This window comes from Humulus lupulus, chromosome 1, assembly GCF_963169125.1.
Source record: "Humulus lupulus chromosome 1, drHumLupu1.1, whole genome shotgun sequence".
NCBI classification, from domain to species: Eukaryota; Viridiplantae; Streptophyta; class Magnoliopsida; order Rosales; family Cannabaceae; genus Humulus; species Humulus lupulus.
This window is the reverse complement of record NC_084793.1, coordinates 216,006,006-216,022,596: the sequence shown is the minus strand read 5'-3', so window position 1 is coordinate 216,022,596 and position 16,591 is coordinate 216,006,006.

Below are 16,591 nucleotides of genomic sequence, written 5' to 3'. Positions count from 1 at the left end.
CCTTCTATATGGAATCCCAAGACATATTGGTAGTATGGCCACTGGAGGAAGGTTCGCTTTCTTCGACATGGAAGTTCTTATGGCCCTCTTCCACACGTATGTACCTCTGTGCTCTCTCTCGAAGTCGTCCAAATCTGAAACTTCTCTTTTGAGCATGTTACTCCATAACTTTCTTCCTGGACGAACTCTGGCTGTAATAGCCATCTTGAGCTCTGCTTTGGTTAAATCTCCCACCTTTGTTGCTTCTATACTGAACCTATGGATGTAGTCCTTCAAACTTTCATTATCACCTTGTTTGATGTTAGTGAGGCTGGTAGTTGGCATGACGTAGTCACACGCTGCATGGTGTTGCTGAAGAAATTCATCAGAGAATTGTTGCCATGACTTGATTGTTCCTGGCCTTAACCTCCTGAACCACTTGTACGCCACTCCTTTAAGAGTAACGACAAAGCAATGACATTTTGCTCTGCTGTTGACCCCCCTTAACCTCATCAAGTTATTGAAGGAGTCTAAGTGATATTTTGGGTCTGTAGTACCCTCGTACGGAGTCATGCGAGGCTCTCTGAAGCCAGTGGGCATTTGTTCAGCCTGAATCTCCCTTGTGAAGGGTGAATCACGGTCGAATTCTCCGTCATCCATGTGCCCCCCAAGTGCAGTGGTGATCTTGCCTCGAGGGCTTCACATTTTGGTGTCTAGTCCCCTCCTCTTTTTGCATAAGGAATTTTGCGGGTTCTCAGGCTGATCCCTTGCCTTGGTTGTGTCCCTCGGTGGAACCGCGGGGGGTACGTCTCTTACTTCTGACCTCTCCCCATGGAGCTCTTTTCTTAGGCCAGGGGGTGCCCCTTTTAAGGGGACTTTGGCCTCGTTCTTATGATCATCATCTTCTCTCTGCCTATGCTCCTGGGGACATTTTGTTGGCCTATGTCCCCCATGGTACTTTGCCTGGGGGGTTTTACTAGCGGAAAGTTGGGTTCCCCCATCGTCTATGGGGACAGTGTTTTCCCCTATTTCATGCTCCTTCCCTTTACGCTTTGGGAGGGGTATGCTTGACTTCCCTCTCCTCCTCTGGGGGAAGAGGTTCTTCCGGTCCACCTCCATGCTCGGGCAGAGGGGGGTCTTTCTTGGAAGGCCTCCACTCTACTTCGTGTCGGCGAACCTCAACCTCTTGTATTTTCCATAGGCGTTTTGAACGTCTTAGCATCTTTCTTTGTTGGAAATGATGGAAGAACACTTGCTTGATGCTTGTTCTTCCCACAGACGGTGCCAAACTGTTGACGGTGAAATCTCGTCAACGAAATTAGATCGGAAAACTCAAAGGTAAGTCAGGTGATGTTTATATAAGAACTAAGAATAAACTTTAAGGAAAAGTAAACACAGATAAACAATGGAGCAAACCTTGGTATATTTCTCAATAGCCTCTGCATACAATGAATTTTCCAACCCCCTTCTCTGTGGAAGTGGGGTTCATTTTATAGTAGGCTCTAATGGCCCTGGGTACATGGTGGTCTAGGGGGCCAAATGGTACACAAGTACACTAACAAGAGAGTGGTTCTAGGGGTAGTGGTGTCGGCTCTGGTACAAGGTCAGAGATCATGGGAGCACCTCACCTCCTGTACCTGGTCATGCCTCCACGACCTGCCTGGTACGGGTGTCAGAGGAGTGGATGGTGAGGACCACAGATGGTACTTTGTTCGTACCTCCACTACTTATCTGACGTGGGTACTATGTCCGTACTCTAACTCCTTTCAGTTCGTCAGTGGACTCCGTACCTCATGAGATCAATGCCATGTGACCCTCATTTGCAAGGCATAGATGCGAGGTGGTAATGACCCAGGCACTGGTCGTGCCTTGCAAGGCTCCTAGTGGTGAAGGGCCTAGCTATACTTGTCTCCTTGCGGCATGGATCCAGACTAGTGACGTGATGGTGCAACGGCCTCCCGAGAAGATGGTGGCCTACGGGCCTCGCTGGGGGCGTGTGCGCATGAGGGCCTCGCTGGTGGCGCGTGCCTGATGGCTTCACTAGGGGGCGCGCGTGCATGAGGGCCTCACTGGGGGCGCGCGGCTGATGGCCTCGCTGGGGGGGCGCGCATGAGGGCCTCGCTGGGGGCGTGTGCCTGATGGCCTCGCTAGTGGGCGCGCGCGCAGGAGTGCCTCGCTGGGGGCGCGCGCGCAGGAGGGCCTCGCTGGGGGCGCGCGCATGAGGGTCTCGCTGGTGGCGCGTACCTGATGGTCTCGCTAGGGGGTGCATTCCCAATGGCCCGAGGACCCAATGAGAGTGTAGGCATATGGGGATCTAAGTGCGTTATTGGGGTCTTTTATAAGCGTAAAAATATTGAGCATCAACGGGTGCATATCCCGGGCGTCTTTGGCAGTGTTTACGCGTATGAGTGCATCTTGACCTGTGAGCATGTCAGCCTTGCGCGGGCACGTCGGACCTCACTATGTGAGGGCCTTGTGCACCTATCCTCTTGTAGTATTCATTGTGGCCCCTTAGCTTAGCAGGGCCAAACCTTGTGGCTCATAATGTGTTGTTTCTCATGAGATGATCTCTTGTATTCAACAAGGCCTACAGGCTCGAGCCCAATAGCATGAATAAGTGACCTTTATCCCTATGTTCCAACCAGGGACTAAAGAGTTTTTATTTGGTGGATTTTTGGCATCCACAATAAGCTTGTTAAATCATTATATGGTTTAAAACAAGCACCAAAACAATGGCATGAGAAGTTTGATGAAGCCATTGTTTCAAATGGGTTTAGACACAATAGTGCGGACAAATGCTTATACTCTAAGACTTGTGATGACTATGTCATCTTAGTGTTTCTATATGTTCATGATATGTTGATATCAAGTAATGACATGAAAGGCATAATAGAAACGAAGAGGTTTCTATCTTCTAACTTCAAAAGGAAGGACCTTGGAGAGGTTGATACCATACTAGGTATGAAAGTTAGAAGAAATGTGAATGGGTATGCCTTAGGTCATCTTAATATCAAAGAGGCAAACACACCCTTTGATTCAAGTCTAAAGCTTGAAAAGAAAGAAGGGAGAACGGTGGCTCAACTAGAGTATGCAAGTGCAATTGGTAGTTTGATGTATATCGCACATTGTACTAGAGTGGACATTGCATTTGTCGTTGGTAAACTAAGTAGGTTTACTAGAAATCCAAGTATCATACATTGGAAGGTCATGGAAAGAGTATTTGGATACCTTAAGAGGACCAAAGAGTTATGCCTCCAATATTCTAAGTTTCATAAGATACTTGAGGAATATTCTGACACAAGCTGGATATCTGCTGTAAAAGATAATCTCTCCACAACTGGTTTGGTGTTTACCCTTAGTGGGGGTGCCATTTCCTAGGGATCTAAGAAACAAACATGTATATGTCACTCAACCATGAAGTTCCAGTTTGTAGCTCTAGCGGCAACCGACAAAGAGGCCGAGTGGCTAAGAGATCTCATGTTGGAGATATCGAAAACCGATGTTGATGTATCAACAATTTCGATACATTGCGATAATCAAGCCACTTTGATTAGAGCTTACAACAAGATATATCATGAGAAATCTAGACATATATGTCTATGACATGACTATGTGAGGGAATTGATTGATAAGAGTATCATATCAATTTCATATGTGAAATCTTGTGAGAATTTAGTAGATCCATTTACCAAACCTCTTGGGAGAGATTTGGTGAGTTCTACAAATAGAGGCATGGAACTAAAACTTCTTGACCAATAGATTCCCTAAAGATGGCAACCTAACTCAAAACCTGTATACATCAAGTGTAGAGTTCAATGGGTAAGAATAAGTCAGTGATAAGGGAATAGTATCAACATAACAACTTAAAAGTCCCATCAAAGATGAGTTAATGTTGGTTGTTACTGAACATGAGGGTTAAGCCATATGCTTTTAATGAAATTTAATTGAAGATCAACAAGCTTCTCTAAAGGTAGCAAAGATGATGTAAGAGTTTCACCTATGTGAACCTAGATATGGTTCCGCCTTTTAAGAGAGTAGGAGTTTTCTCTCCAGATGGTTCATGTAACACCCTACTAAACTAGGACCGTTACACTGTGTGTTTAAAATTGTGCTTAACTTGTTAAGCGAGTCATTTGGATTAAAGTGTGTAGTTAGGTTTCATTAAAATTTGGTATAAAAGTTTTTGGTTAAATAATTGTTACTTTTCATTAAAAAGGTTTGGTATATAGACGAGATCCCAAAAATAAGAGTTTAAAACTGATACACATGAAAACAAGTAAGGTACATAACAGCCGACCTAAGCGGCAAAACCACTAAATCCTAGATCTCCAAAAGAAGTCTCAACCTTGGCGGTCGAGTAGGCTACCTATGTACACGACACCCCTGAAGCTCTCCAACTCATTGTTGGTCCAACTTCCCCTTGCCTTTACCTGCATCACGTAGCACCTGTAAGCCAAGGCCCAGCAAGAAAACTCAATCAAGCATAACAAACAGCCAACAAGATACAAATATGAATAACATGCCTAGTAATCATAAACATGCTCATCAATATTCAATCTATTTATGCGACCATAGGGCCACCCAAGTGCGCACCACACTTGTATCATTAAGAAAGATATAGAATTGGGCAAGTGTAACTCACGCTCCAATCCCTTTTCAAGCAGCCATAGGGTCGTACCAGTGCGTACTGCACTTCCAGATATGAACAAACATACAATGCATACATAACTCAACTATGTAAGGCACAATTATTCACACTCAAAGAAACAATTCAAGACAGAGTCACAACTAGTTCAATCACAGGGGCTCAAGCCCTAATTTCAAAGAGGGTACAATTTTCTTACCTCGAGTTTCGTACGATAGATGATACGACCTCAAGTACAATCTTGATCCCGAGCCTTGCGGTAATCTAGTCACAACATAATCATACTCTTATTAGGGATTGACTTCAAATCTTGCGCCTCACCCCAGACCCTATTCTTAAGATTACTATTACTAGTTGTCAGGATGTTAAAAACGTCCCCCGAGCCCCCAAGTGGGCCACCAAATGGATTCCCGAAATCCCTTAGATCTAATCCTTAAAAAATAAGCAAAACCACATTTTGGGGCACCTCGTCCAGTTGCGCCCACATAAAATTTGGGCTTTCTGGGGTACTAGCGCGGTCGCGACCTAGCCTTGTGCGGTAGCGCCACTAACTCCGAAACCCAAAATTGAGTTCAAAATCCCCACTCCCTGAGACATTAGTGCGAATGCGCCCCAATTTAGTGCAGTCGCGCTAGGTCACCAAAAATCTGAAAATTGGACTAGGATCTTGTGTTCTTCCCCTAACTGAGCCCCTGCGATTTCCCTACATACCAAACCCAGAAAATCGACCCAAAACTGACTTTCCAACAGGTTTTGGCCACAAAACAATCCACAAGTCAGCACTATAACATCAACACACTATCATAGCATCACTAATAACATAAAAAAACCAAAGATACAAAAATTCATAAGTGAAAGCTCTTGAACCTAAGCTCCCACTCAAATCCAAAAACAATAACCAAAACTCATGATTTCAGTCCAATTTTGAATCCCAAATCCACTCTACAATAGATTCTATGCCTACCCAATTCCCTTAAACATAGCAAACTTGCCAATTCGGAAAATCATACCCAAAAGTTCCCAGAAAAAAACTTATCAAGAACACTCAAACAAGTGAAAAGAAAAAATAAGCCACAACTCACCTTAGGATTATGAAAATTCTTGGCCAAATGCATCTTCAACATCTCCTAATCTCTCCCTTGTTGTTCAGTTGCTTAATTATTACTCCAAAGTTCTGAGAATTCCCCTCCAATTTAAGTGTCCTTCCTAAAGTGAGTTGAGGAAAACCAAGAGAGGGAGAGAGCCTAAGGAAAATGTGAGTCCTTGACTGTCGAGCCACATAGTGGCACTTCTTTATTTCCCTTGGTGAATGACCATAATACCCTCACTCTATACTTCTATTCAAAGTATCCCCCAAGGGCAAATTAGTCATTTTTCTATTAATCCCATTAAACCTCAATTTACACCCGTAATTTCCCAATTAGATTACTAACCCTCCAAATCTGCATATTTCCTCCAATAATGCTCCACTAATTCCCAACCTACACAAAATTACCAATAAGTCATCATTGTGACTTTTTCGCCAAATCGCTCTAAATGATCTACTTAAGCCAGCTATCACACATATAACCACATAATAATGTGATCTCAATCACATAACACATAATTACAATTATACCCTTAATGGGTAAAAATTACGAAAATGCCCTTTTTCACGAAAATGGGCCCACCATCACATTTAATACACATAAGCATGCATAAATAGTCATATGATAATACAACTCATATATTTTACATAATCACACATATATTCAATTAAATTCACATATAAATCCAATTATGCCCTCCTAGCATGCTAATCAAGGCACTAAGCCTTATTAGCAAATTTGAGACGTTACAGTTAACGAATGGATCAAGCACAAGGTCATAATAGTGCTAAGCGCGAAAAGTGGAAAATACATGAGTAATAAACTAGAGGTGTGTGAGACATTACTGGTTTTTATCACTATGAATGTTGGGTTCAATCTTTTAAGAATACCTTAGCATTTCGGTAGAAGATGTTAGTGTTTTCACTAAGTTAAAGTTCAAACCCAAAAGGTACTTTATTTTATGTACAAATATCATTTGGTTAGAGGATTGAGGATGTATTTAAACAAGTAGGGGATTGTTATGATTGGTTAAATACATGGTGAAATTGGTTAGGCACGAAAAGGTGCAAAAACCATAACGATTTCACTAAAGTCAACATGTGAGAGTTTACTTTTGTTATAGGCATTTATAAATCTTCTTTTTGGGTCCAGTGTATTTTTGAGTATATGAGAGGACCCAAAAAGTTTGGGATCATTTTTTGGGATATTTTGAGACAAGTGTTAGAGCGCCCACACAGAGGGATCAGCGTTGCATTGCCTCTTGGAGGAGTGACGTGTTTTGGCTCCAAAATTAAAATTAAAATGCTTTAATCTCATTGGTTGAGTCTAATGAGGTTCCTATAATATTTAAAGGGTTCATTTGAGTTAATTGGTGACTTGATGACTCACCTCTCTCTCTCTCTCTCTCTACAAAAGACATCCCCCCTATCTCTCTAGTTTTCAAGATTACTAGTTTTCTCCAAGATCTTCATCAAGAAAGCTTGACTTGTATGAAGATTCAAGGCTTGTGAACCTCAACCTCGTTCCATTGTTGTAGCTTCAAGTAATCTCAAGGAGGAGGCTATGAATAGAGATTTTTGGACAAAAAATCTTCATTTGTGTTAAGCCTTGTAACATTTTGTGGTTCACATAAAATCATAGACTTGTGATTTTATGTGTGAAGGTTCTTCTTCAACAAAGGTCTTCTCTACACTTGTTCATTTGTGTTTAGTATTTTTTTAATCTTCTTCAATTGTAGTTTAGGTTAATCTTGTTTGTTGCTTTGAGTTATAATATACAAAAAAAAGGTTATAAGACTCTAACCCCCAACAGGGGTCAAGCAGCAAACATCCACTCCCAGCACAATCAATTAGACTAGAGGCTCACAGTTGACCCCAAAAACCATCCCTCCACCAGTTGTTCCTTCAGCATCCATCCCCCTAGCAGTCAATCCTCTAACAACCATTCATGCAACACTCATCCCTCCCACAGTCAATCCAATAGTCGACTCCCCAACAGCCGACTTGCCTAGCATGACTGCTCCTGAAGGCTCTAGAAAACAATAATCTCTGACTGCTCCTGTGTATGTAGGAAATTATATTGTTCCTACACAAGAGGAGTTTATTAAACAAATAATTGCATGAAAGCTTGAAAGCATAGAAGCCATGATTCAACGAATTCCAGGAGTGCCAACTCCCATAAAAAAGATCCTACCTAGTAGCTTTCTAGATTCACCCTCCATGGATGCCATTACCTTAGTCGAAATGTCGAAGAAGTTTTTGTTCCCATTGATGAGAATGTATGATGACATGACTAAACCTAACTCAACCAGAGGATGTTTATTGTCGCTATACCTCACGAGTTGCGCGAGGCATGTATGTGTAAGGGTTTTAGGTCTAGTCAGGATGGTCCAACCCTCCAGTTGTATACAAACTCACCTAATAATTGTTGAGATTTGTTAAATATAATGGTTAAGTTTTTTACACAATGAGGTGCAAAACACTTAATGGTTTTTACTTAAGTTGAAGTGAAAACATGAGATTGTGTAGTAGGCATCTAAAAGTGACTTTTATGGGTCCAAAGTGATACTTGGAGGTATCTAAGGATCCCCAAAATGTTTGGTAGCATTTGAAGAAATTTTAGGACCATTGGAAGGGTCAAAAGTCAGAGGGGGTGGCGATGCATCGCCTCCTAAGAGGTGTTGCATCGCCTAAATGCGAAGGGGCTCAAAAGCCCTAGTAGGCCATACATCACCTACACGAAGACGGCATATTGCCTGATGTGTCCGTACAAACACATAAAATAAGCTCCAAATGATGAGTTAATTATCTCTAATCCTATTGGTTAGACCTAATGACAGTGCCTACATTATACTCTCCAACCTCTTTCTAACCTCTTTCTTTCTCTCTCTCTCTCAAAGACAAAATTTTTCACCAAGAAACTCATCAATCATTGCTTGACTTGCATGAATTTTAAGGCTTTTCCATCCCAAATCTCATTCTATTTGGTTGAAGCTTCAATAATTAGGGAAGGTTTGGAATAGAGCTTTTGGACAACAATATTCTTATTGTGTATAAGCCTTAGAAGTTCCTCAAGTTTGAAGATTCAAGTTTCTCTAAACAAAAGGTTGTATTTGTGAATATGGAAAAATTGTAAAAGAAGCAAGGCACCTGAGGAGAGGGCCTCGCATACGCAGGGGTCCTAGCATAGTGCCTTGCCAAGTTCGAGGGCCTCGCATAGCGAGGCCCAACATGCTGCATGCCAGCCTTCGTGGAGTCCAAGCGCCTCGCGCAGTTACGTTGCCCATGCATGAGGCTGTGTGTGTCGAGGACAGTACGCCCATGTAGAAGGTCGTGCAAGGGCCTGGGTTCCTTTGTGTCACAACATGCAGAGAACCACGCAAGGAAAGGGGGAGAGCCTCGCATAGCGAGGCCAGGCACAGAAGGCCGTGCAAGGGCCTGGGTTCCTTGGCGTCATGACATGCGGAGGGCCGCGCATGGAGAGGGAGTGCCTCGCATAGCGAGGCCAGGCGCGGAAAGTCATGCGAGGGCCTGGGTTCCTTGGCATCGTGACATGCGGAAAGCCTCACATGGAGAGGGAGAGACTCGCATAGTGAGGCCTGGCACCATGTTGAAGACTCACTTAGTGAAGGCTTCCGAGAAGGCTCTCGCACCCCCAGACACCACGCGGAGTTCCAGCACCTCGTTGTGTTGCTCCAAATGCAGCTACCTCACCTATGCACTAGACCATGTGAAGGCCTTGTGGCCCTGGTGTCGAGGCATTGAGGAGGGCTTCACTTAGTAAGGGCTTCATTGCCTCTCGCATACTATCCATGTGGAGGAGCCAAGTACGCAGTTGTGGCGGTAGATTACTTCACCAAGTAGGTTGAAGCAGAACCTCTTATAAAAATAACAGCCAAGCAGATCACCACATTTGTCAAAAAGTCCATTGTTTGCAAGTACAGAGTGCCTTACAAAATCATTTCTAACAACGACACCCAGTTTGAGGGGAAACATTCGAGGAGTACTATAAGGTGAAAGGAATTAGGAGAAGCTTCTCAGTTGTTGTATGTCCGCAAGCCAATGGGAAAATGGAGTCCATTAACAAAGTCCTCAAGAAGAACCTAAAAATGAAGCTAGAAAAACTGAAGGGAGCCTGGGTCGATGAGCTACCCAATGTTCTTTGGGCCTATAGGACCACGCCACGCTAAACCACTAGGGAGACCCATTTTTCCTTAGCATATGGATGCGAAGTTGTCCTCCCAGTTGAGGTGAAGGTTAACTCATTCAAGATACAAACATGCGAGGACCAACTCAACCATGCGACAATGGCTGAAAACTTAGATATGTTAGAAGAAGAAGGGAAAGGTCGCAAATAAGAGTGGCGGTGTACCAGCAATGGGTAGCGAGGTACTACAACTCCAGGGTATGAGAAACAATTTTTAGGGTAGGAGACTTGGTGTTGAGAAAAGTACTCCCCAACACTCGAGACCTAGGGGCGGGGGTACTAGGGGCGAATTGGGAAGGACCCTACCAAGTCGCTTAGTGTATACTACGGAACACTTATAAACTGGCGCACATGGATGACACTGTAATACCCCAAGCATGGAACATGGAACACCTCAAGAAATACTACCAGTAAGACTTTCATAACCAATGCAAAGAATATTCGTATTTAGTTTATTTATGTTATGCTAACTTCAACATATAAGAATCAAAGAGTTACCTAGATAACCTGATAGTAGATGTAATCGTTTTATATATATCTTTGTAATCTGCCTACTATTAATGAAAGTATTTCCTACTTCGCATGCTACATTTCTTCTCTATGCAAACATTCACCAAAGTGCTCGATGGAATAAATTTCACCAAGCACTTGGGGGGCAGGACAAGAGGCAAACATATATATATATATAAATAATAATAAACTCGGCAAGTTGTCTCTTGTATTCAAAAGGATTAGTTACCCTTATGAATATCAAGGGAATAAAAAAGAAACTTCACAAAGATGACCTCCTACCAAAGGTCGACACCCCCACAGGGGGTGAGGTCTTAAGGAAGGCATCTCCCAATAAGTCTAGAACGACCACTAAGCTAGCTAGCCAAAAAGGTTCCAAAAGGAGACCCTTGTAAAAATAGTATTATACATAATGATGAGAAGGACGCTTCTCGCACAAAATTATAAGCGCGTGCAAAGAATATAAAAAGGATACCAAGAACCTAAAGGGTTAATATTTCCTTACAATTATAGTTAGGGTGGACAAAAGAGACTATGATCATCGACCCAAAAAAGACATAAGGAATTCATTAAAAAAATAAGAGGGACTTATCAAAGTCCCTTAAACTTGATAATCAAAAGAGAATGAGAAAGGCAAGAAAGGCCAATGCATCCTTATAGTCAATATAAAAAATAAGCAAGGACTTAGAAATCAAGAGTCCCACATACCATTAAAAACTTATGAAGAGTTCCATGAAACAAAAAAAGAAAACAACATGGAGGGTTACACGTCAGCAATATATATGTATACAAATAAGCTTTGAAGAGGGGTCTACAGGCTTCCACTCTGACCTTTCCACTTAGCAATTTTCTCAGTCGCATACTCTCCAAAGGGAGACAAGTCGACGTCAGGATTGGTCTTCCACACAGTTTGCAACGTGCACTCAATTATGCCATTCTCGACATTTAAAAGTTCAGCCTCGAGCGCGTTAATCTTCTCATTTAGAGTGTGGATAGTAGCTTCAAGTCTAGTATTGGAGTGAGAGGTCGAAGCAGCCTTGGCCAATGAAATGTGCCTCTGGCAAACTGCTTCAGCAAGCTGGTCCTCCAAATCGCGGACCTGTGTGGACAAACTATCTATCTCTGCCTCGGCCGTGGAGAGATTCTTCATTGCCTCCTCAAGCTCGAGTTGTATCCATTGTGTGGATGAGGAGCTTGAGGCGACAAATCGGTGACCCGGGATGGAAGCCTAAGTAATGACAAAGAAAAAAAAATAAAACATCAATGGTCAAGCAATATCAACACCGAAAAACATACATTGAGTGTTTTGACAAGTACCTGCATAGAGGCTCGCATATAAGCCTCACCAAACTCGGCATCTGGAATGTCATACATAGACCCCACTCGCCTTCAGAAATATTTCCCATGTAACGGTTCATGGCCTTCATGAGTGAAAGTATAAGCTCGACGGGGGGAGACACATATACCTGTCCAGGCATGCTTAGACAAGAAAGGAGACCGAGGAGGTCCTAATCCATCCATAGAGGCATGAGGGGCAGAGGGGCGCAGAGTCACCTTTTTAAGAAGAGAGGCACCTGAAGACACCTGCCTCAAACGGCCCCCAAGGGTGGAAAGGCATCACCAAAAGAAGGTAGGAAAAAATTCCTCTTCGAGATAGAAGGGGCGGGAGCATGGGGGCTGAAAAGAAACTCACCAGCAAGCACCGAAGGCGGCACCCGAGAAGTAACACTGTCAGTATGTCCGTCGTCAACAACATCATTAGCCCTGCCGGCCAAGGACCATAAACATAAATAATTTTTGGTCTCCACCTCGACATCGTCTTCTGTATCCATCTAGTCACCCGATGGGTTGTCGTAATCTTCATCATCTTTGTAACGACCCAAAATTGCTAATAAGGTTGAAGGGCCTTGATTAGTGTGCCAGGAGGGCATAATTGGTATTTATGTGAATAAATGATTGAATGCATGATTATATGAGTAAATGGATACGATTAAATGCATGTTTATGAGTATTAAATATGCATGTGGGCCCTGTTTTATTTATAAAGGCATGTTTGTAATCTTGGCCCGTTGAGGGTATAAATGTAATTATATCTGATAAATTGTTGAGACCACATTATTATGTGGATATATTTACAGCTTGTGGCTCGAGGCGATCCTAGTGAGCAGTTTAGCGAAATAGTCAAGACGGGGATTTATACCCGGCTCAGGGGAGCCTGGGGGATTTATGGAATTTGGGAGATATAGTGGAGACCATTTGACATTGGGGAAATAAGTGGTGATTAATTAGACGACGGGACTTAAGTGGTAAACATTAGGGACACTCGAGGAATTAGCGGGAATTGGGAGCAATGACCAAAATACCCTTAGAGTGGTTAAAGACTTGGTTATATTTGGGAGGGCAAAAGGTTCTTTTGGTGTTTAAAAGGGGATAAGTGACTTTAAGCTCATTTAGACTCTGGTGGAATGTTTTAGAAGGGTTAGAAACTGAAGGAAAAGAAAAGGAAAGAAAAACTGAGCATGCAACTCACCATTACCCTCCGATACGATTTCTTTTTCCCCTCTCTCTTTCTGGTGGATTTTGGAGCTGTGAACTCAGGAAGGTCTAGGCTTGGTCTTGGGACTTTGATCCTTGGAGTGGCAAAGGAGCTTATTTGGAGCTAGCTATCAATTAAGGTAAGGGTTAAAGGTTTTGTTTGAGTTTTCTGGGTTTGTTATGGTAAATCTCTGAGTTTGGATTTTTGGAAGGAATTTAAAGACTTGAGCTTGAGGATCTGAGGAACTAAAGTCTAGAAAGGGATTTAAAGCAACCTAAAGTTGAATTCCCTCAGCTAAGGTAACAAATTCTTATTTTGAAGTTTTGAATTTCTGGTTTTCTGATGATGTTCTTGAGCTTTTGAGCTCGAGTTTGGTTTTTGTGATTGATGATGCTTTTAACTAACTTTTGATGTTGAAGGGTTGATTTGGTTGAGTTATAGTGAGTTGTAGGTTTGATTTTGATGTTGGATGAGGTTTTGGAGTGGTTTGGGGGAGCATTGACTCGGGAAAGTTTGGAGGAAAAACCCAGAAAGTGGGCTTGTGCTGGTTGTAGCGATGTAGCGCTTGCAGTGGAGCGCTACAGCGCTATACCTCGTGTGCTAGGGGATTTTGACTCTGCCTGTAGCGCCCTTCTTGTGGCCCTGTAGCGCTACCCTGCCTCCAGAAGTGGGTTTGGGGTATTTTTCTTAGGATTTTTGCTTGAGGGCTCGAGGTTTGATCCTACCACCCCATTTGGTGGAGTTGGGCTTCCCGAGAGCTTGTAATTGGTTCCAAGGTTAGGTTACGAAATTGAATGTTAATGAGGATTCTATTTTTTGGTTGTGACTAGGTGTTCACTAGGGCTTGGATTGGGATTGTGCTCGAGGGTCATCTTATTTAGCCAGAGCGCTTAGAATCGAAGGTAAGAAAACTGCACTCAGTTATGTGGTTATGTTGGGACTAAGAGTTCCCTATACTTATATGTGTTGTCATAAGATGGTATTCTGCCATGGGGACATGTGATAAATGACCTAAGAGTGCCGGAATCAATATTTGCGCACAGGACGCGGCTCGGCCACTGGTAGCTGAGGTTAATCAAATAATTACTGAACTTGACCTAAGCGAGCCAGAGTCAGTGGTTTGAACACTGGGATCGGCAAAAGTGAGCTGAAGACAGTGACTTAAATAGAGGGTGCGGCCTAAGGGCGCCAACCCTAGATATTATGTGAAATGTTTATTGATGTTAATCTGATGATTGTGACATGCTTATTGTCTGGATGGTTAATTATTGGTTTGTTGACTGATATTACTGATTGTGTGAATGATGTAGTCTACTAAGTATTTGATTAATGATTTGTGAGTTAATGGTTACTACATTTTTTATCATGCTATGCATTATAGTTTTCTTGCTGGGCCTCGGCTAACGGGTGCTACGTGGTGCAGGTAAAGGCAAGGGTTTGATGGTTCAACCATGAGTTGGAGAGCTCTAGGGGAGAGGTGTACATTGTCAGCTGCTCGGCCGCCACGGTCGAGGGTTTGTACAGGGACGGAAACCTAAAATGTATATTTTGCCATTAAAGTAGCCATGTGTATTTATAACTTTTAGAATTTTTATAAATGTGTCTTTATGTTTTGGGATCCCATGTACTAAACAATTATTTTAATGAAAATCATCTGTTTATGACCATAATCTTTTAAACTCTACCTGTTTAATACTATAGGATCACGCTTTCATTTGAAAGACTTGATTAGCAAGTCCTGCACTATTTTAAACACACAGTGTAATGGTCTTGGTTATCTAGGGTGTTACAATCTTCATTATCACCTAATACCCTCAGGATTGTAGATTCAAACAAGACGGATCATAAGGAAACAACTTGATCTGGAGACAGCAGCTTGTACGAATAGAGATTGCCCTCCGTAAATAGGCCACAGGCCTGTTTGCGCAAGGCCAGCACACTGAAGATCTTTGCAGCTCTATCGCGGGTTGTCGAACTCAGGGTAGGGCCGACAACCCCTTTGAGGCCTATGGTAAAAATAAATAAATAACTATAGTTAGATAAACCTGGAGAGGGGATAAGGAAAATTTTCTTATATATGCACTCGAGGTGGGAATAAGCTTACTTGAAGTGTTGAAATGCCTATGTTGAGTGGAAACACTGTTGGTGAAGAAAAATTCGCTCTTCCACGAACCCCTATTGGAAATGGAACCCTCCACGAGGGGATACCCAGTAAGAGACACAACTTTCTGGAGCTGATAGAAGCCGGGGGTTGTTGGGTTCGCCATAAGAGTGTAAAGATGGTGGACCTCACTCATGGAAGGCCCCCTAGAGTGCACTCGCTTATATAATACGTATAAGAAACTAAGCACAACCCAAGAGTTGGGAGATAGTTGGAGGGGTGCCAATTCAAAATAGTTGAGTACCTTAACTAAAAAGTGTTGAAGCTGCAAAACCCCACCAGACTTGATTATTGAGTCGCTGAAAGCAACGAGCCCCTCAGGTGGCTCAAATGCACGATCCTCTCGAGATGAAATGATGAAGTTAATGTCTGGCGATAGTTGGTGGGCCTTCAGCATGTTGGGAGTTTAACTTGGGTAAGAGTGGACATGATGCCCCCGTCCTCAGAATCGTCAAAAAAACCCCTCGACATGTTTGGTACCTGGACAAAGAAAATAGGCGGGTTGTGAGCGACGGACTTCATCAACCCCCCAGATGGCCCTCTACATGTCTTAAGTTTACCCACACACTGCTTAACCCTATGACGTACGAATAAGGATAGACGAGGAAACGTGGGAAAAACCATAGAAAGAAACTCAGGTTCAAGTGGATCACAATCAGCACCCCCACGGGCAGGACCACTAGCCTGAGGACTCTTCACCATAAAAAGATGGAGGTTCAGGTGGCATGTTTTCCTCTAGGCACATGATTTCGGCTATACAATCCTGAAGGGTTGATTTTAGTCAGGAGACATACGTATCATGCCATGGTGAGAAACCTATACCCTCGCCACTAGTAACAGATTCGAGTTCATTCTCAAGGCCCCATGCCTTCTACCTATGGTAGGATAACCTCTGTAGGTAGAGCATTCACACACCTCCATTGTTAGAGGGTTTGCAAATGTCGGCCTCAGAGTCGGAGGATGAGAACTTGATAAATTCAACACTAGGTGGTTCTTTAGAACACCGCCCAGACGCCATGGCCAGCTAAGACTCGATGACGTGTGTGCGTGAAGAGAACCATATATCTACAACAAAAGTATAAGGGGTGTAAGAAAAGGACCCATGCGTATATGCCTAATGAGCCGTGAGAAAAAAAAAAGAGAAAAAACCACTAAGGAACGGGTACATACCAACTTGTGACCCTACCCTCATATAAAAGATAAAGGAGACATGTGTATCATTGGGGAAAGAAGGTAAAACTGAGTGCGTATATGTGGATCCACAGATGTGCAAGGACAGGCTTTTAGGCGTGTGAAGAAGGGCCAAGTGACAAGCAAGAGCGGACCTTTAGCAGCAAGGGAACGCCTTGCTCCACTACAATGCAAACCTGGTATGAGAGAGAATAAGTAAAAATAATAATAATAAATGAAGAGGGGCAAAAATCACCTCAAAAATGCCTCTGTGGGGGATAGAACCTTGGAGGCCC